This window comes from Ranitomeya variabilis, chromosome 3, assembly GCF_051348905.1.
Source record: "Ranitomeya variabilis isolate aRanVar5 chromosome 3, aRanVar5.hap1, whole genome shotgun sequence".
In the NCBI taxonomy this organism is placed as follows: domain Eukaryota; kingdom Metazoa; phylum Chordata; class Amphibia; order Anura; family Dendrobatidae; genus Ranitomeya; species Ranitomeya variabilis.
Genome location: NC_135234.1, coordinates 375,759,469 through 375,774,964, shown reverse-complemented (window position 1 = coordinate 375,774,964; position 15,496 = coordinate 375,759,469). Strand labels below are relative to the sequence as shown.

The following is a 15,496-nucleotide window of genomic DNA, read 5'->3' as shown; positions in this document are numbered from 1 at the left end:
CACAGCTTGAACACACGCACACCGCAGAACTGTCATCGACAGAGCTTCCAGAGTTTCTGGAAAATGTCTTCCCTGCGGCAATCTTTTGCTATGTCTCCACAGTGGGTTTCGGTTTTAGGCCTTGGTGCGGCCCAAGTGGCAAACCATTTCTGATCATCGCTTCTCGGCCAAATGGCTCAAGATCAAGCGTAGTGTCTGTTCTTATCTGATACGTCCCCTATTTGGGGACCATATATTAAATGGATTTTTGGAATAGGGAGCTGGAAATGGAGCTTGCTTTGTCACACGGAACCTTCACGTGCTGTCACAATGGGGATGGAGGGTGTGGTTATGCAGATTCAAAACGCGTTGTGCACTGCTTGAACACACGCACACCGCAGAACTGTCATCTACAGAGCTTCCAGAGTTTTTGGAAAATGTCTTCCCTGCGGCAATCTTTTGCTATGTCTCCACAGTGGGTTTCGGTTGTAGGCCTTGGTGCGGCCCAAGTGGCAAACCATTTCTGATCATCGCTTCTCGGCCAAATGGCTCAAGATCAAGTGTAGTGTCTGTTCTTATCTGATACGTCCCCTATTTGGGGACCATATATTAAATAGATTTTTGGAATAGGGAGCTGGAAATGGAGCTTGCTTTGTCGCACGGAACCTTCACGTGCTGTCACAATGGGGATGGAGGGTGTGGTTATGCAGATTCAAAACGCGTTGTGCACAGCTTGAACACACGCACACCGCAGAACTGTCATCTACAGAGCTTCCAGAGTTTCTGGAAAATGTCTTCCCTGCGGCAATCTTTTGCTATGTCTCCACAGTGGGTTTCGGTTGTAGGCCTTGGTGTGGCCCAAGTGGCAAACCATTTCTGATCATCGCTTCTCGGCCAAATGGCTCAAGATCAAGCGTAGTGTCTGTTCTTATCTGATACGTCCCCTATTTGGGGACCATATATTAAATGGATTTTTGGAATAGGGAGCTGGAAATGGAGCTTGCTTCGTCGCACGGAACCTTCACGTGCTGTCACAATGGGGATGGAGGGTGTGGTTATGCAGATTCAAAACGCGTTGTGCACAGCTTGAACACACGCACACCACAGAACTGTCATCGACAGAGCTTCCAGAGTTTCTGGAAAATGTCTTCCCTGCGGCAATCTTTTGCTATGTCTCCACAGTAGGTTTCGGTTGTAGGCCTTGGTGCGGCCCAAGTGGCAAACCATTTCTGATCATCGCTTCTCGGCCAAATGGCTCAAGATCAAGCGTAGTGTCTGTTCTTATCTGATACGTCCCCTATTTGGGGACCATATATTACATGGATTTTTGGAATAGGGAGCTGGAAATGGAGCTTGCTTTGTCACACGGAACCTTCACGTGCTGTCACAATGGGGATGGAGGGTGTGGTTATGCAGATTCGAAACGCGTTGTGCACAGCTTGAACACACGCACACCGCAGAACTGTCATCTACAGAGCTTCCAGAGTTTCTGGAAAATGTCTTCCCTGCGGCAATCTTTTGCTAAGTCTCCACAGTGGGTTTCGGTTGTAGGCCTTGGTGCGGCCCAAGTGGCAAACCATTTCTGATCATCGCTTCTCGGCCAAATGGCTCAAGATCAAGCGTAGAGTCTGTTCTTATCTGATACGTCCCTTATTTGGGGACCATATATTAAATGGATTTTTGGAATAGGATGCTGGAAATGGAGCTTGCTTTGTCGCACGGAACCTTCACGTGCTGTCACAATGGGGATGGAGGGTGTGGTTATGCAGATTCAAAACGCGTTGTGCACAGCTTGAACACACGCACACCGCAGAACTGTCATCTACAGAGCTTCCAGAGTTTCTGGAAAATGTCTTCCCTGCGGCAATCTTTTGCTATATCTCCACAGTGGGTTTCGGTTGTAGGCCTTGGTGCGGCCCAAATGGCAAACCATTTCTGATCATCGCTTCTCGGCCAAATGGCTCAAGATCAAGCGTAGAGTCTGTTCTTATCTGATACGTCCCCTATTTGGGGACCATATATTAAATGGATTTTTGGAATAGGGAGCTGGCAATGGAGCTTGCTTTGTCGCACGGAACCTTCACGTGCTGTCACAATGGGGATGGAGGGTGTGGTTATGCAGATTCGAAACGCGTTGTATACAGCTTGAACACACGCACACCGCAGAACTGTCATCTACAGAGCTTCCAAAGTTTCTGGAAAATGTCTTCCCTGCGGCAATCTTTTGCTATGTCTCCACAGTGGGTTTCGGTTGTAGGCCTTGGTGCGGCCCAAGTGGCAAACCATTTCTGATCATCGCTTCTCGGCCAAATGGCTCAAGATCAAGCGTAGAGTCTGTTCTTATCTGATACGTCCCCTATTTGGGGACCATATATTAAATGGATTTTTGGAATAGGGAGCTGGAAATGGAGCTTGCTTTGTCGCACGGAACCTTCACGTGCTGTCACAATGGGGATGGAGGGTGTGGTTATGCAGATTCAAAACGCGTTGTGCACAGCTTGAACACACGCACACCGCAGAACTGTCATCTACAGAGCTTCCAGAGTTTCTGGAAAATGTCTTCCCTGCGGCAATCTTTTGCTATGTCTCCACAGTGGGTTTCGGTTGTAGGCCTTGGTGCGGCCCAAGTGGCAAACCATTTCTGATCATCGCTTCTCGGCCAAATGGCTCAAGATCAAGCGTAGTGTCTGTTCTTATCTGATACGTACCCTATTTGGGGACCATATATTAAATAGATTTTTGGAATAGGGAACTGGAAATGGAGCTTGCTTTGTCGCACGGAACCTTCACTTGCTGTCACAATGGGGATGGAGGGTGTGGTTATGCAGATTCAAAACGCGTTGTGCACAGCTTGAACACACGCACACCGCAGAACTGTCATCTACAGAACTTCCAGAGTTTCTGGAAAATGTCTTCCCTGCGGCAATCTTTTGCTATGTCTCCACAGTGGGTTTCGGTTGTAGGCCTTGGTGCGGCCCAAGTGGCACACCATTTCTGATCATCGCTTCTCGGCCAAATGGCTCAAGATCAAGCGTAGTGTCTGTTCTTATCTGATACGTCCCCTATTTGGGGACCATATATTAAATGGATTTTTGGAATAGGGAGCTGGAAATGGAGCTTGCTTTGTCGCACGGAACCTTCACGTGCTGTCACAATGGGGATGGAGGGTGTGGTTATGCAGATTCAAAACGCGTTGTGCACAGCTTGAACACACGCACACCGCAGAACTGTCATCTACAGAGCTTCCAGAGTTTCTGGAAAATGTCTTCCCTGCGGCAATCTTTTGCTATGTCTCCACAGTGGGTTTCAGTTGTAGGCCTTGGTGCGGCCCAAGTGGCAAACAATTTCTGATCATCGCTTCTCGGCCAAATGGCTCAAGATCAAGCGTAGTGTCTGTTCTTCTCGGATACGTCCCCTATTTGGGGACCATATATTAAATGGATTTTTGGAATAGGGAGCTGGAAATGGAGCTTGCTTTGTCACACGGAACCTTCACGTGCTGTCACAATGGGGATGGAGGGTGTGATTATGCAGATTCAAAACGCGTTGTGCACAGCTTGAACACACGCACACCGCAGAACTGTCATCGACAAAGCTTCCAGAGTTTCTGGAAAATGTCTTCCCTGCGGCAATCTTTTGCTATGTCTCCACAGTGGGTTTCGGTTGTAGGCCTTGGTGCGGCCCAAGTGGCAAACCATTTCTGATCATCGTTTCTCGGCCAAATGGCTCAAGATCAAGCGTAGTGTCTGTTCTTATCTGATACGTCCCCTATTTGGGGACCATATATTAAATAGATTTTTGGAATAGGGAGCTGGAAATGGAGCTTGCTTTGTCGCACAGAACCTTCACGTGCTGTCACAATGGGGATGGAGGGTGTGGTTATGCAGATTCAAAATGCGTTGTGCACAGCTTGAACACACGCACACCGCAGAACTGTCATCTACAGAGCTTCCAGGGTTTCTGGAAAATGTCTTCCCTGCGGCAATCTTTTGCTATGTCTCCACAGTGGGTTACGGTTGTAGGCCTTGGTGAGGCCTAAGTGGCAAACCATTTCTGATCATCGCTTCTCGGCCAAATGGCTCAAGATCAAGCGTAGTGTCTGTTCTTATCTGATACGTCCCCTATTTGGGGACCATATATTAAATGGATTTTTGGAAAACGGAGCTGGAAATGGAGCTTGCTTCGTCGGACGGAACCTTCACATGCTGTCACAATGGGGATGGAGGGTGTGGTTATGCAGATTCAAAACGCGTTGTGCACAGCTTGAACACACGCACACCGCAGAACTGTCATCGACAGAGCTTCCAGAGTTTCTGGAAAATGTCTTCCCTGCGGCAATCTTTTGCTATGTCTCCACAGTGGGTTTCGGTTGTAGGCCTTGGTGCGGCCCAAGTGGCAAACCATTTCTGATCATCGCTTCTTGGCCACATGGCTCAAGATCAAGCGTAGTGTCTGCTCTTATCTGATATGTCCCCTATTTGGGGACCATATATTAAATAGATTTTTGGAATAGGGAGCTGGAAATGGAGCTTGCTTTGTCGCACGGAACCTTCACGTGCTTTCACAATGGGGATGGAGGGTGTGGTTATGCAGATTCAAAACGCGTTGTGCACAGCTTGAACACACGCACACCGCAGAACTATCATCTACAGAACCTCCAGAGTTTCTGGAAAATGTCTTCCCTGCGGCAATCTTTTGCTATGTCTCCACAGTGGGTTTCGGTTGTAGGCCTTGGTGCGGCCCAAGTGGCAAACCATTTCTGATCATCGCTTCTCGGCCAAATGGCTCAAGATCAAGCGTAGTGTCTGTTCTTATCTGATACGTCCCCTATTTGGGGACCATATATTAAATGGATTTTTGGAATAGGGAGCTGGAAATGGAGCTTGCTTTGTCACACGGAACCTTCACGTGCTGTCACAATGGGGATGGAGGGTGTGGTTATGCAGATTCAAAACGCGTTGTGCACAGCTTGAACACACGCACACTGCAGAACTGTCATCGACAGAGCTTCCAGAGTTTCTGGAAAATGTCTTCCCTGCGGCAATCTTTTGCTATGTCTCCACAGTGGGTTTCGGTTGTAGGCCTTGGTGCGGCCCAAGTGGCAAACCATTTCTGATCATCGCTTCTCGGCCAAATGGCTCAAGATCAAGCGTAGTGTCTGTTCTTATCTGATACGTCCCCTATTTGGGGACCATATATTAAATAGATTTTTGGAATAGGGAGCTGGAAATGGAGCTTGCTTTGTCGCACGGAACCTTCACGTGCTGTCACAATGGGGATGGAGGGTGTGGTTATGCAGATTCAAAACGCGTTGTGCACAGCTTGAACACACGCACACCGCAGAACTGTCATCAACAGAGCTTCCAGAGTTTCTGGAAAATGTCTTCCCTGCGGCAATCTTTTGCTATGTCTCCACAGTGGGTTTCGGTTTTAGGCCTTGGTGCGGCCCAAGTGGCAAACCATTTCTGATCATCGCTTCTCGGCCAAATGGCTCAAGATCAAGCGTAGTGTCTGTTCTTATCTGATACGTCCCCTATTTGGGGACCATATATTAAATGGATTTTTGGAATAGGGAGCTGGAAATGGAGCTTGCTTTGTCACACGGAACCTTCACGTGCTGTCACAATGGGGATGGAGGGTGTGGTTATGCAGATTCAAAACGCGTTGTGCACAGCTTGAACACACGCACACCGCAGAACTGTCATCTACAGAGCTTCCAGAGTTTTTGGAAAATGTCTTCCCTGCGGCAATCTTTTGCTATGTCTCCACAGTGGGTTTCGGTTGTAGGCCTTGGTGCGGCCCAAGTGGCAAACCATTTCTGATCATCGCTTCTCGGCCAAATGGCTCAAGATCAAGCATAGTGTCTGTTCTTATCTGATACGTCCCCTATTTGGGGACCATATATTAAATAGATTTTTGGAATAGGGAGCTGGAAATGGAGCTTGCTTTGTCGCACGGAACCTTCACGTGCTGTCACAATGGGGATGGAGGGTGTGGTTATGCAGATTTAAAACGCGTTGTGCACAGCTTGAACACACGCACACCGCAGAACTGTCATCGACAGAGCTTCCAGAGTTTCTGGAAAATGTCTTCCCTGCGGCAATCTTTTGCTATGTCTCCACAGTGGGTTTCGGTTGTAGGCCTTGGTGCGGCCCAAGTGGCAAACCATTTCTGATCATCGCTTCTCGGCCAAATGGCTCAAGATCAAGCGTAGTGTCTGTTCTTATCTGATACGTCCCCTATTTGGGGACCATATATTAAATGGATTTTTGGAATAGGGAGCTGGAAATGGAGCTTGCTTTGTCGCACGGAACCTTCACGTGCTGTCACAATGGGGATGGAGGGTGTGGTTATGCAGATTCAAAACGCGTTGTGCACAGCTTGAACACACGCACACCGCAGAACTGTCATCGACAGAGCTTCCAGAGTTTCTGGAAAATGTCTTCCCTGCGGCAATCTTTTGCTATGTCTCCACAGTGGGTTTCGGTTGTAGGCCTTGGTGCGGCCCAAGATGCAAACCATTTCTGATCATCGCTTCTCGGCCAAATGGCTCAAGATCAAGCGTAGTGTCTGTTCTTATCTGATACGTCCCCTATTTGGGGACCATATATTAAATGGATTTTTGGAATAGGGAGCTGGAAATGGAGCTTGCTTTGTCGCACGGAACCTTCACGTGCTGTCACAATGGGGATGGAGGGTGTGGTTATGCAGATTCAAAACGCGTTGTGCACAGCTTGAACACACGCACACCGCAGAACTGTCATCGACAGAGCTTCCAGAGTTTCTGGAAAATGTCTTCCCTGCGGCAATCTTTTGCTATGTCTCCACAGTGGGTTTCGGTTGTAGGCCTTGGTGCGGCCCAAGTGGCAAACCATTTCTGATCATCGCTTCTTGGCCAAATGGCTCAAGATCAAGCGTAGTGTCTGCTCTTATCTGATATGTCCCCTATTTGGGGACCATATATTAAATAGATTTTTGGAATAGGGTGCTGGAAATGGAGCTTGCTTTGTCGCACGGAACCTTCACGTGCTGTCACAATGGGGATGGAGGGTGTGGTTATGCAGATTCAAAACGCGTTGTGCACAGCTTGAACACACGCACACCGCAGAACTATCATCTACAGAACTTCCAGAGTTTCTGGAAAATGTCTTCCCTGCGGCAATCTTTTGCTATGTCTCCACAGTGGGTTTCGGTTGTAGGCCTTGGTGCGGCCCAAGTGGCAAACCATTTCTGATCATCGCTTCTCGGCCAAATGGCTCAAGATCAAGCGTAGTGTCTGTTCTTATCTGATACGTCCCCTATTTGGGGACCATATATTAAATGGATTTTTGGAATAGGGAGCTGGAAATGGAGCTTGCTTTGTCACACGGAACCTTCACGTGCTGTCACAATGGGGATGGAGGGTGTGGTTATGCAGATTCAAAACGCGTTGTGCACAGCTTGAACACACGCACACCGCAGAACTATCATCTACAGAACTTCCAGAGTTTCTGGAAAATGTCTTCCCTGCGGCAATCTTTTGCTATGTCTCCACAGTGGGTTTCGGTTGTAGGCCTTGGTGCGGCCCAAGTGGCAAACCATTTCTGATCATCGCTTCTCGGCCAAATGGCTCAAGATCAAGCGTAGTGTCTGTTCTTATCTGATACGTCCCCTATTTGGGGACCATATATTAAATGGATTTTTGGAATAGGGAGCTGGAAATGGAGCTTGCTTTGTCACACGGAACCTTCACGTGCTGTCACAATGGGGATGGAGGGTGTGGTTATGCAGATTCAAAACGCGTTGTGCACAGCTTGAACACACGCACACTGCAGAACTGTCATCGACAGAGCTTCCAGAGTTTCTGGAAAATGTCTTCCCTGCGGCAATCTTTTGCTATGTCTCCACAGTGGGTTTCGGTTGTAGGCCTTGGTGCGGCCCAAGTGGCAAACCATTTCTGATCATCGCTTCTCGGCCAAATGGCTCAAGATCAAGCGTAGTGTCTGTTCTTATCTGATACGTCCCCTATTTGGGGACCATATATTAAATAGATTTTTGGAATAGGGAGCTGGAAATGGAGCTTGCTTTGTCACACGGAACCTTCACGTGCTGTCACAATGGGGATGGAGGGTGTGGTTATGCAGATTCAAAACGCGTTGTGCACTGCTTGAACACACGCACACCGCAGAACTGTCATCTACAGAGCTTCCAGAGTTTTTGGAAAATGTCTTCCCTGCGGCAATCTTTTGCTATGTCTCCACAGTGGGTTTCGGTTGTAGGCCTTGGTGTGGCCCAAGTGGCAAACCATTTCTGATCATCGCTTCTCGGCCAAATGGCTCAAGATCAAGCGTAGTGTCTGTTCTTATCTGATACATCCCCTATTTGGGGACCATATATTAAATGGATTTTTGGAATAGGGAGCTGGAAATGGAGCTTGCTTCGTCGCACGGAACCTTCACGTGCTGTCACAATGGGGATGGAGGGTGTGGTTATGCAGATTCAAAACGCGTTGTGCACAGCTTGAACACACGCACACCGCAGAACTGTCATCTACAGAGCTTCCAGAGTTTCTGGAAAATGTCTTCCCTGCGGCAATCTTTTGCTATGTCTCCACAGTGGGTTTCGGTTGTAGGCCTTGGTGCGGCCCAAGTGGCAAACCATTTCTGATCATCGCTTCTCGGCCAAATGGCTCAAGATCAAGCGTAGTGTCTGTTCTTATCTGATACGTCCCCTATTTGGGGACCATATATTAAATGGATTTTTGGAATAGGGAGCTGGAAATGGAGCTTGCTTTGTCACACGGAACCTTCACGTGCTGTCACAATGGGGATGGAGGGTGTGGTTATGCAGATTCGAAACGCGTTGTGCACAGCTTGAACACACGCACACCGCAGAACTGTCATCTACAGAGCTTCCAGAGTTTCTGGAAAATGTCTTCCCTGCGGCAATCTTTTGCTAAGTCTCCAAAGTGGGTTTCGGTTGTAGGCCTTGGTGCGGCCCAAGTGGCAAATCATTTCTGATCATCGCTTCTCGGCCAAATGGCTCAAGATCAAGCGTAGAGTCTGTTCTTATCTGATACGTCCCCTATTTGGGGACCATATATTAAATGGATTTTTGGAATAGGATGCTGGAAATGGAGCTTGCTTTGTCGCACGGAACCTTCACGTGCTGTCACAATGGGGATGGAGGGTGTGGTTATGCAGATTCAAAACGCGTTGTGCACTGCTTGAACACACGCACACCGCAGAACTGTCATCTACAGAGCTTCCAGAGTTTTTGGAAAATGTCTTCCCTGCGGCAATCTTTTGCTATGTCTCCACAGTGGGTTTCGGTTGTAGGCCTTGGTGCGGCCCAAGTGGCAAACCATTTCTGATCATCGCTTCTCGGCCAAATGGCTCAAGATCAAGTGTAGTGTCTGTTCTTATCTGATACGTCCCCTATTTGGGGACCATATATTAAATAGATTTTTGGAATAGGGAGCTGGAAATGGAGCTTGCTTTGTCGCACGGAACCTTCACGTGCTGTCACAATGGGGATGGAGGGTGTGGTTATGCAGATTCAAAACGCGTTGTGCACAGCTTGAACACACGCACACCGCAGAACTGTCATCTACAGAGCTTCCAGAGTTTCTGGAAAATGTCTTCCCTGCGGCAATCTTTTGCTATGTCTCCACAGTGGGTTTCGGTTGTAGGCCTTGGTGTGGCCCAAGTGGCAAACCATTTCTGATCATCGCTTCTCGGCCAAATGGCTCAAGATCAAGCGTAGTGTCTGTTCTTATCTGATACGTCCCCTATTTGGGGACCATATATTAAATGGATTTTTGGAATAGGGAGCTGGAAATGGAGCTTGCTTCGTCGCACGGAACCTTCACGTGCTGTCACAATGGGGATGGAGGGTGTGGTTATGCAGATTCAAAACGCGTTGTGCACAGCTTGAACACACGCACACCGCAGAACTGTCATCTACAGAGCTTCCAGAGTTTCTGGAAAATGTCTTCCCTGCGGCAATCTTTTGCTATGTCTCCACAGTGGGTTTCGGTTGTAGGCCTTGGTGCGGCCCAAGTGGCAAACCATTTCTGATCATCGCTTCTCGGCCAAATGGCTCAAGATCAAGCGTAGTGTCTGTTCTTATCTGATACGTCCCCTATTTGGGGACCATATATTAAATGGATTTTTGGAATAGGGAGCTGGAAATGGAGCTTGCTTTGTCACACGGAACCTTCACGTGCTGTCACAATGGGGATGGAGGGTGTGGTTATGCAGATTCGAAACGCGTTGTGCACAGCTTGAACACACGCACACCGCAGAACTGTCATCTACAGAGCTTTCAGAGTTTCTGGAAAATGTCTTCCCTGCGGCAATCTTTTGCTAAGTCTCCACAGTGGGTTTCGGTTGTAGGCCTTGGTGCGGCCCAAGTGGCAAATCATTTCTGATCATCGCTTCTCGGCCAAATGGCTCAAGATCAAGCGTAGAGTCTGTTCTTATCTGATACGTCCCCTATTTGGGGACCATATATTAAATGGATTTTTGGAATAGGATGCTGGAAATGGAGCTTGCTTTGTCGCACGGAACCTTCACGTGCTGTCACAATGGGGATGGAGGGTGTGGTTATGCAGATTCAAAACGCGTTGTGCACAGCTTGAACACACGCACACCGCAGAACTGTCATCTACAGAGCTTCCAGAGTTTCTGGAAAATGTCTTCCCTGCGGCAATCTTTTGCTATGTCTCCACAGTGGGTTTCGGTTGTAGGCCTTGGTGCGGCCCAAATGGCGAACCATTTCTGATCATCGCTTCTCGGCCAAATGGCTCAAGATCAAGCGTAGTGTCTGTTCTTATCTGATACGTCCCCTATTTGGGGACCATATATTAAATAGATTTTTGGAATAGGGAGCTGGAAATGGAGCTTGCTTTGTCGCACGGAACCTTCACGTGCTGTCACAATGGGGATGGAGGGTGTGGTTATGCAGATTCAAAACGCGTTGTGCACAGCTTGAACACACGCACACCGCAGAACTGTCATCTACAGAGCTTCCAGAGTTTCTGGAAAATGTCTTCCCTGCGGCAATCTTTTGCTATGTCTCCACAGTGGGTTTCGGTTGTAGGCCTTGGTGCGGCCCAAGTGGCAAACCATTTCTGATCATCGCTTCTCGGCCAAATGGCTCAAGATCAAGCGTAGTGTCTGTTCTTATCTGATACGTCCCCTATTTGGGGACCATATATTAAATAGATTTTTGGAATAGGGAGCTGGAAATGGAGCTTGCTTTGTCGCATGGAACCTTCACGTGCTGTCACAATGGGGATGGAGGGTGTGGTTATGCAGATTCAAAACGCGTTGTGCACAGCTTGTCTCCACAGTGGGTTTCGGTTGTAGGCCTTGGTGCGGCCCAAGTGGCAAACCATTTCTGATCATCGCTTCTCGGCCAAATGGCTCAAGATCAAGCGTAGTGTCTGTTCTTATCTGATACGTCCCCTATTTGGGGACCATATATTAAATGGATTTTTGGAATAGGGAGCTGGAAATGGAGCTTGCTTTGTCGCACGGAACCTTCACGTGCTGTCATAATGGGGATGGAGGGTGTGGTTATGCAGATTCAAAACGCGTTGTGCACAGCTTGAACACACGCACACCGCAGAACTGTCATCTACAGAGCTTCCAGAGTTTCTGGAAAATGTCTTCCCTGCGGCAATCTTTTGCTATGTCTCCACAGTGGGTTTCGGTTGTAGGCCTTGGTGCGGCCCAAGTGGCAAACCATTTCTGATCATCGCTTCTCGGCCAAATGGCTCAAGATCAAGCGTAGTGTCTGTTCTTATCTGATATGTCCCCTATTTGGGGACCATATATTAAATAGATTTTTGGAATAGGGAGCTGGAAATGGAGCTTGCTTTGTCGCATGGAACCTTCACGTGCTGTCACAATGGGGATGGAGGGTGTGGTTATGCAGATTCAAAACGCGTTGTGCACAGCTTGAACACACGCACACCGCAGAACTGTCATCTACAGAGCTTCCAGAGTTTTTGGAAAATGTCTTCCCTGCGGCAATCTTTTGCTATGTCTCCACAGTGGGTTTCGGTTGTAGGCCTTGGTGCGGCCCAAGTGGCAAACCATTTCTGATCATCGCTTCTCGGCCAAATGGCTCAAGATCAAGCGTAGTGTCTGTTCTTATCTGATACGTCCCCTATTTGGGGACCATATATTAAATAGATTTTTGGAATAGGGAGCTGGAAATGGAGCTTGCTTTGTCGCACGGAACCTTCACGTGCTGTCACAATGGGGATGGAGGGTGTGGTTATGCAGATTCAAAACGCGTTGTGCACAGCTTGAACACACGCACACCGCAGAACTGTCATCGACAGAGCTTCCAGAGTTTCTGGAAAATGTCTTCCCTGCGGCAATCTTTTGCTATGTCTCCACAGTGGGTTTCGGTTTTAGGCCTTGGTGCGGCCCAAGTGGCAAACCATTTCTGATCATCGCTTCTCGGCCAAATGGCTCAAGATCAAGCGTAGTGTCTGTTCTTATCTGATACGTCCCCTATTTGGGGACCATATATTAAATGGATTTTTGGAATAGGGAGCTGGAAATGGAGCTTGCTTTGTCACACGGAACCTTCACGTGCTGTCACAATGGGGATGGAGGGTGTGGTTATGCAGATTCAAAACGCGTTGTGCACTGCTTGAACACACGCACACCGCAGAACTGTCATCTACAGAGCTTCCAGAGTTTTTGGAAAATGTCTTCCCTGCGGCAATCTTTTGCTATGTCTCCACAGTGGGTTTCGGTTGTAGGCCTTGGTGCGGCCCAAGTGGCAAACCATTTCTGATCATCGCTTCTCGGCCAAATGGCTCAAGATCAAGTGTAGTGTCTGTTCTTATCTGATACGTCCCCTATTTGGGGACCATATATTAAATAGATTTTTGGAATAGGGAGCTGGAAATGGAGCTTGCTTTGTCGCACGGAACCTTCACGTGCTGTCACAATGGGGATGGAGGGTGTGGTTATGCAGATTCAAAACGCGTTGTGCACAGCTTGAACACACGCACACCGCAGAACTGTCATCTACAGAGCTTCCAGAGTTTCTGGAAAATGTCTTCCCTGCGGCAATCTTTTGCTATGTCTCCACAGTGGGTTTCGGTTGTAGGCCTTGGTGTGGCCCAAGTGGCAAACCATTTCTGATCATCGCTTCTCGGCCAAATGGCTCAAGATCAAGCGTAGTGTCTGTTCTTATCTGATACGTCCCCTATTTGGGGACCATATATTAAATGGATTTTTGGAATAGGGAGCTGGAAATGGAGCTTGCTTCGTCGCACGGAACCTTCACGTGCTGTCACAATGGGGATGGAGGGTGTGGTTATGCAGATTCAAAACGCGTTGTGCACAGCTTGAACACACGCACACCACAGAACTGTCATCGACAGAGCTTCCAGAGTTTCTGGAAAATGTCTTCCCTGCGGCAATCTTTTGCTATGTCTCCACAGTGGGTTTCGGTTGTAGGCCTTGGTGCGGCCCAAGTGGCAAACCATTTCTGATCATCGCTTCTCGGCCAAATGGCTCAAGATCAAGCGTAGTGTCTGTTCTTATCTGATACGTCCCCTATTTGGGGACCATATATTACATGGATTTTTGGAATAGGGAGCTGGAAATGGAGCTTGCTTTGTCACACGGAACCTTCACGTGCTGTCACAATGGGGATGGAGGGTGTGGTTATGCAGATTCGAAACGCGTTGTGCACAGCTTGAACACACGCACACCGCAGAACTGTCATCTACAGAGCTTCCAGAGTTTCTGGAAAATGTCTTCCCTGCGGCAATCTTTTGCTAAGTCTCCACAGTGGGTTTCGGTTGTAGGCCTTGGTGCGGCCCAAGTGGCAAACCATTTCTGATCATCGCTTCTCGGCCAAATGGCTCAAGATCAAGCGTAGAGTCTGTTCTTATCTGATACGTCCCTTATTTGGGGACCATATATTAAATGGATTTTTGGAATAGGATGCTGGAAATGGAGCTTGCTTTGTCGCACGGAACCTTCACGTGCTGTCACAATGGGGATGGAGGGTGTGGTTATGCAGATTCAAAACGCGTTGTGCACAGCTTGAACACACGCACACCGCAGAACTGTCATCTACAGAGCTTCCAGAGTTTCTGGAAAATGTCTTCCCTGCGGCAATCTTTTGCTATATCTCCACAGTGGGTTTCGGTTGTAGGCCTTGGTGCGGCCCAAATGGCAAACCATTTCTGATCATCGCTTCTCGGCCAAATGGCTCAAGATCAAGCGTAGAGTCTGTTCTTATCTGATACGTCCCCTATTTGGGGACCATATATTAAATGGATTTTTGGAATAGGGAGCTGGCAATGGAGCTTGCTTTGTCGCACGGAACCTTCACGTGCTGTCACAATGGGGATGGAGGGTGTGGTTATGCAGATTCGAAACGCGTTGTATACAGCTTGAACACACGCACACCGCAGAACTGTCATCTACAGAGCTTCCAAAGTTTCTGGAAAATGTCTTCCCTGCGGCAATCTTTTGCTATGTCTCCACAGTGGGTTTCGGTTGTAGGCCTTGGTGCGGCCCAAGTGGCAAACCATTTCTGATCATCGCTTCTCGGCCAAATGGCTCAAGATCAAGCGTAGAGTCTGTTCTTATCTGATACGTCCCCTATTTGGGGACCATATATTAAATGGATTTTTGGAATAGGGAGCTGGAAATGGAGCTTGCTTTGTCGCACGGAACCTTCACGTGCTGTCACAATGGGGATGGAGGGTGTGGTTATGCAGATTCAAAACGCGTTGTGCACAGCTTGAACACACGCACACCGCAGAACTGTCATCTACAGAGCTTCCAGAGTTTCTGGAAAATGTCTTCCCTGCGGCAATCTTTTGCTATGTCTCCACAGTGGGTTTCGGTTGTAGGCCTTGGTGCGGCCCAAGTGGCAAACCATTTCTGATCATCGCTTCTCGGCCAAATGGCTCAAGATCAAGCGTAGTGTCTGTTCTTATCTGATACGTACCCTATTTGGGGACCATATATTAAATAGATTTTTGGAATAGGGAACTGGAAATGGAGCTTGCTTTGTCGCACGGAACCTTCACTTGCTGTCACAATGGGGATGGAGGGTGTGGTTATGCAGATTCAAAACGCGTTGTGCACAGCTTGAACACACGCACACCGCAGAACTGTCATCTACAGAACTTCCAGAGTTTCTGGAAAATGTCTTCCCTGCGGCAATCTTTTGCTATGTCTCCACAGTGGGTTTCGGTTGTAGGCCTTGGTGCGGCCCAAGTGGCACACCATTTCTGATCATCGCTTCTCGGCCAAATGGCTCAAGATCAAGCGTAGTGTCTGTTCTTATCTGATACGTCCCCTATTTGGGGACCATATATTAAATGGATTTTTGGAATAGGGAGCTGGAAATGGAGCTTGCTTTGTCGCACGGAACCTTCACGTGCTGTCACAATGGGGATGGAGGGTGTGGTTATGCAGATTCAAAACGCGTTGTGCACAGCTTGAACACACGCACACCGCAGAACTGTCATCTACAGAGCTTC

General features: G+C 48.3%; 44 pseudogenes; all 44 read left to right on the top strand.

Annotated features, from left to right (window-relative positions):
- Window positions 1-155: 155 nt before the first annotated feature.
- Window positions 156-331, top strand: LOC143760920 (U2 spliceosomal RNA; annotated as a pseudogene).
- A 177-nt stretch (window positions 332-508) lies between these two features.
- LOC143760929 (U2 spliceosomal RNA) lies at window positions 509-684 on the top strand (annotated as a pseudogene).
- Window positions 685-861: 177 nt separating this feature from the next.
- Window positions 862-1,037, top strand: LOC143763651 (U2 spliceosomal RNA; annotated as a pseudogene).
- Window positions 1,038-1,214: 177 nt separating this feature from the next.
- LOC143761402 (U2 spliceosomal RNA) lies at window positions 1,215-1,390 on the top strand (annotated as a pseudogene).
- A 177-nt stretch (window positions 1,391-1,567) lies between these two features.
- LOC143762719 (U2 spliceosomal RNA) lies at window positions 1,568-1,743 on the top strand (annotated as a pseudogene).
- A 177-nt stretch (window positions 1,744-1,920) lies between these two features.
- LOC143762090 (U2 spliceosomal RNA) lies at window positions 1,921-2,096 on the top strand (annotated as a pseudogene).
- A 177-nt stretch (window positions 2,097-2,273) lies between these two features.
- LOC143761567 (U2 spliceosomal RNA) lies at window positions 2,274-2,449 on the top strand (annotated as a pseudogene).
- A 177-nt stretch (window positions 2,450-2,626) lies between these two features.
- LOC143762234 (U2 spliceosomal RNA) lies at window positions 2,627-2,803 on the top strand (annotated as a pseudogene).
- A 176-nt stretch (window positions 2,804-2,979) lies between these two features.
- LOC143759975 (U2 spliceosomal RNA) lies at window positions 2,980-3,155 on the top strand (annotated as a pseudogene).
- A 177-nt stretch (window positions 3,156-3,332) lies between these two features.
- Window positions 3,333-3,511, top strand: LOC143762635 (U2 spliceosomal RNA; annotated as a pseudogene).
- A 174-nt stretch (window positions 3,512-3,685) lies between these two features.
- LOC143760575 (U2 spliceosomal RNA) lies at window positions 3,686-3,861 on the top strand (annotated as a pseudogene).
- Window positions 3,862-4,038: 177 nt separating this feature from the next.
- On the top strand, window positions 4,039-4,216 carry LOC143759484 (U2 spliceosomal RNA; annotated as a pseudogene).
- Window positions 4,217-4,391: 175 nt separating this feature from the next.
- LOC143761520 (U2 spliceosomal RNA) lies at window positions 4,392-4,567 on the top strand (annotated as a pseudogene).
- Window positions 4,568-4,744: 177 nt separating this feature from the next.
- Window positions 4,745-4,920, top strand: LOC143760918 (U2 spliceosomal RNA; annotated as a pseudogene).
- A 177-nt stretch (window positions 4,921-5,097) lies between these two features.
- Window positions 5,098-5,273, top strand: LOC143759661 (U2 spliceosomal RNA; annotated as a pseudogene).
- A 177-nt stretch (window positions 5,274-5,450) lies between these two features.
- LOC143760916 (U2 spliceosomal RNA) lies at window positions 5,451-5,626 on the top strand (annotated as a pseudogene).
- A 177-nt stretch (window positions 5,627-5,803) lies between these two features.
- On the top strand, window positions 5,804-5,979 carry LOC143761651 (U2 spliceosomal RNA; annotated as a pseudogene).
- Window positions 5,980-6,156: 177 nt separating this feature from the next.
- On the top strand, window positions 6,157-6,332 carry LOC143759974 (U2 spliceosomal RNA; annotated as a pseudogene).
- A 177-nt stretch (window positions 6,333-6,509) lies between these two features.
- On the top strand, window positions 6,510-6,685 carry LOC143759973 (U2 spliceosomal RNA; annotated as a pseudogene).
- Window positions 6,686-6,862: 177 nt separating this feature from the next.
- Window positions 6,863-7,038, top strand: LOC143760463 (U2 spliceosomal RNA; annotated as a pseudogene).
- Window positions 7,039-7,215: 177 nt separating this feature from the next.
- Window positions 7,216-7,391, top strand: LOC143760915 (U2 spliceosomal RNA; annotated as a pseudogene).
- A 177-nt stretch (window positions 7,392-7,568) lies between these two features.
- Window positions 7,569-7,744, top strand: LOC143760914 (U2 spliceosomal RNA; annotated as a pseudogene).
- Window positions 7,745-7,921: 177 nt separating this feature from the next.
- Window positions 7,922-8,097, top strand: LOC143760660 (U2 spliceosomal RNA; annotated as a pseudogene).
- Window positions 8,098-8,274: 177 nt separating this feature from the next.
- LOC143760698 (U2 spliceosomal RNA) lies at window positions 8,275-8,450 on the top strand (annotated as a pseudogene).
- Window positions 8,451-8,627: 177 nt separating this feature from the next.
- Window positions 8,628-8,803, top strand: LOC143760913 (U2 spliceosomal RNA; annotated as a pseudogene).
- Window positions 8,804-8,980: 177 nt separating this feature from the next.
- Window positions 8,981-9,156, top strand: LOC143761811 (U2 spliceosomal RNA; annotated as a pseudogene).
- A 177-nt stretch (window positions 9,157-9,333) lies between these two features.
- Window positions 9,334-9,509, top strand: LOC143760917 (U2 spliceosomal RNA; annotated as a pseudogene).
- Window positions 9,510-9,686: 177 nt separating this feature from the next.
- Window positions 9,687-9,862, top strand: LOC143763640 (U2 spliceosomal RNA; annotated as a pseudogene).
- Window positions 9,863-10,039: 177 nt separating this feature from the next.
- On the top strand, window positions 10,040-10,215 carry LOC143760912 (U2 spliceosomal RNA; annotated as a pseudogene).
- Window positions 10,216-10,392: 177 nt separating this feature from the next.
- Window positions 10,393-10,568, top strand: LOC143761810 (U2 spliceosomal RNA; annotated as a pseudogene).
- A 177-nt stretch (window positions 10,569-10,745) lies between these two features.
- LOC143759660 (U2 spliceosomal RNA) lies at window positions 10,746-10,921 on the top strand (annotated as a pseudogene).
- Window positions 10,922-11,098: 177 nt separating this feature from the next.
- Window positions 11,099-11,274, top strand: LOC143761288 (U2 spliceosomal RNA; annotated as a pseudogene).
- Window positions 11,275-11,367: 93 nt separating this feature from the next.
- LOC143760500 (U2 spliceosomal RNA) lies at window positions 11,368-11,543 on the top strand (annotated as a pseudogene).
- Window positions 11,544-11,720: 177 nt separating this feature from the next.
- Window positions 11,721-11,896, top strand: LOC143760762 (U2 spliceosomal RNA; annotated as a pseudogene).
- A 177-nt stretch (window positions 11,897-12,073) lies between these two features.
- On the top strand, window positions 12,074-12,249 carry LOC143759657 (U2 spliceosomal RNA; annotated as a pseudogene).
- Window positions 12,250-12,426: 177 nt separating this feature from the next.
- On the top strand, window positions 12,427-12,602 carry LOC143760911 (U2 spliceosomal RNA; annotated as a pseudogene).
- A 177-nt stretch (window positions 12,603-12,779) lies between these two features.
- On the top strand, window positions 12,780-12,955 carry LOC143760906 (U2 spliceosomal RNA; annotated as a pseudogene).
- A 177-nt stretch (window positions 12,956-13,132) lies between these two features.
- Window positions 13,133-13,308, top strand: LOC143763629 (U2 spliceosomal RNA; annotated as a pseudogene).
- A 177-nt stretch (window positions 13,309-13,485) lies between these two features.
- On the top strand, window positions 13,486-13,661 carry LOC143761401 (U2 spliceosomal RNA; annotated as a pseudogene).
- A 177-nt stretch (window positions 13,662-13,838) lies between these two features.
- Window positions 13,839-14,014, top strand: LOC143762718 (U2 spliceosomal RNA; annotated as a pseudogene).
- Window positions 14,015-14,191: 177 nt separating this feature from the next.
- On the top strand, window positions 14,192-14,367 carry LOC143762089 (U2 spliceosomal RNA; annotated as a pseudogene).
- Window positions 14,368-14,544: 177 nt separating this feature from the next.
- Window positions 14,545-14,720, top strand: LOC143761566 (U2 spliceosomal RNA; annotated as a pseudogene).
- A 177-nt stretch (window positions 14,721-14,897) lies between these two features.
- LOC143762233 (U2 spliceosomal RNA) lies at window positions 14,898-15,074 on the top strand (annotated as a pseudogene).
- Window positions 15,075-15,250: 176 nt separating this feature from the next.
- On the top strand, window positions 15,251-15,426 carry LOC143759972 (U2 spliceosomal RNA; annotated as a pseudogene).
- Window positions 15,427-15,496: the final 70 nt, after the last annotated feature.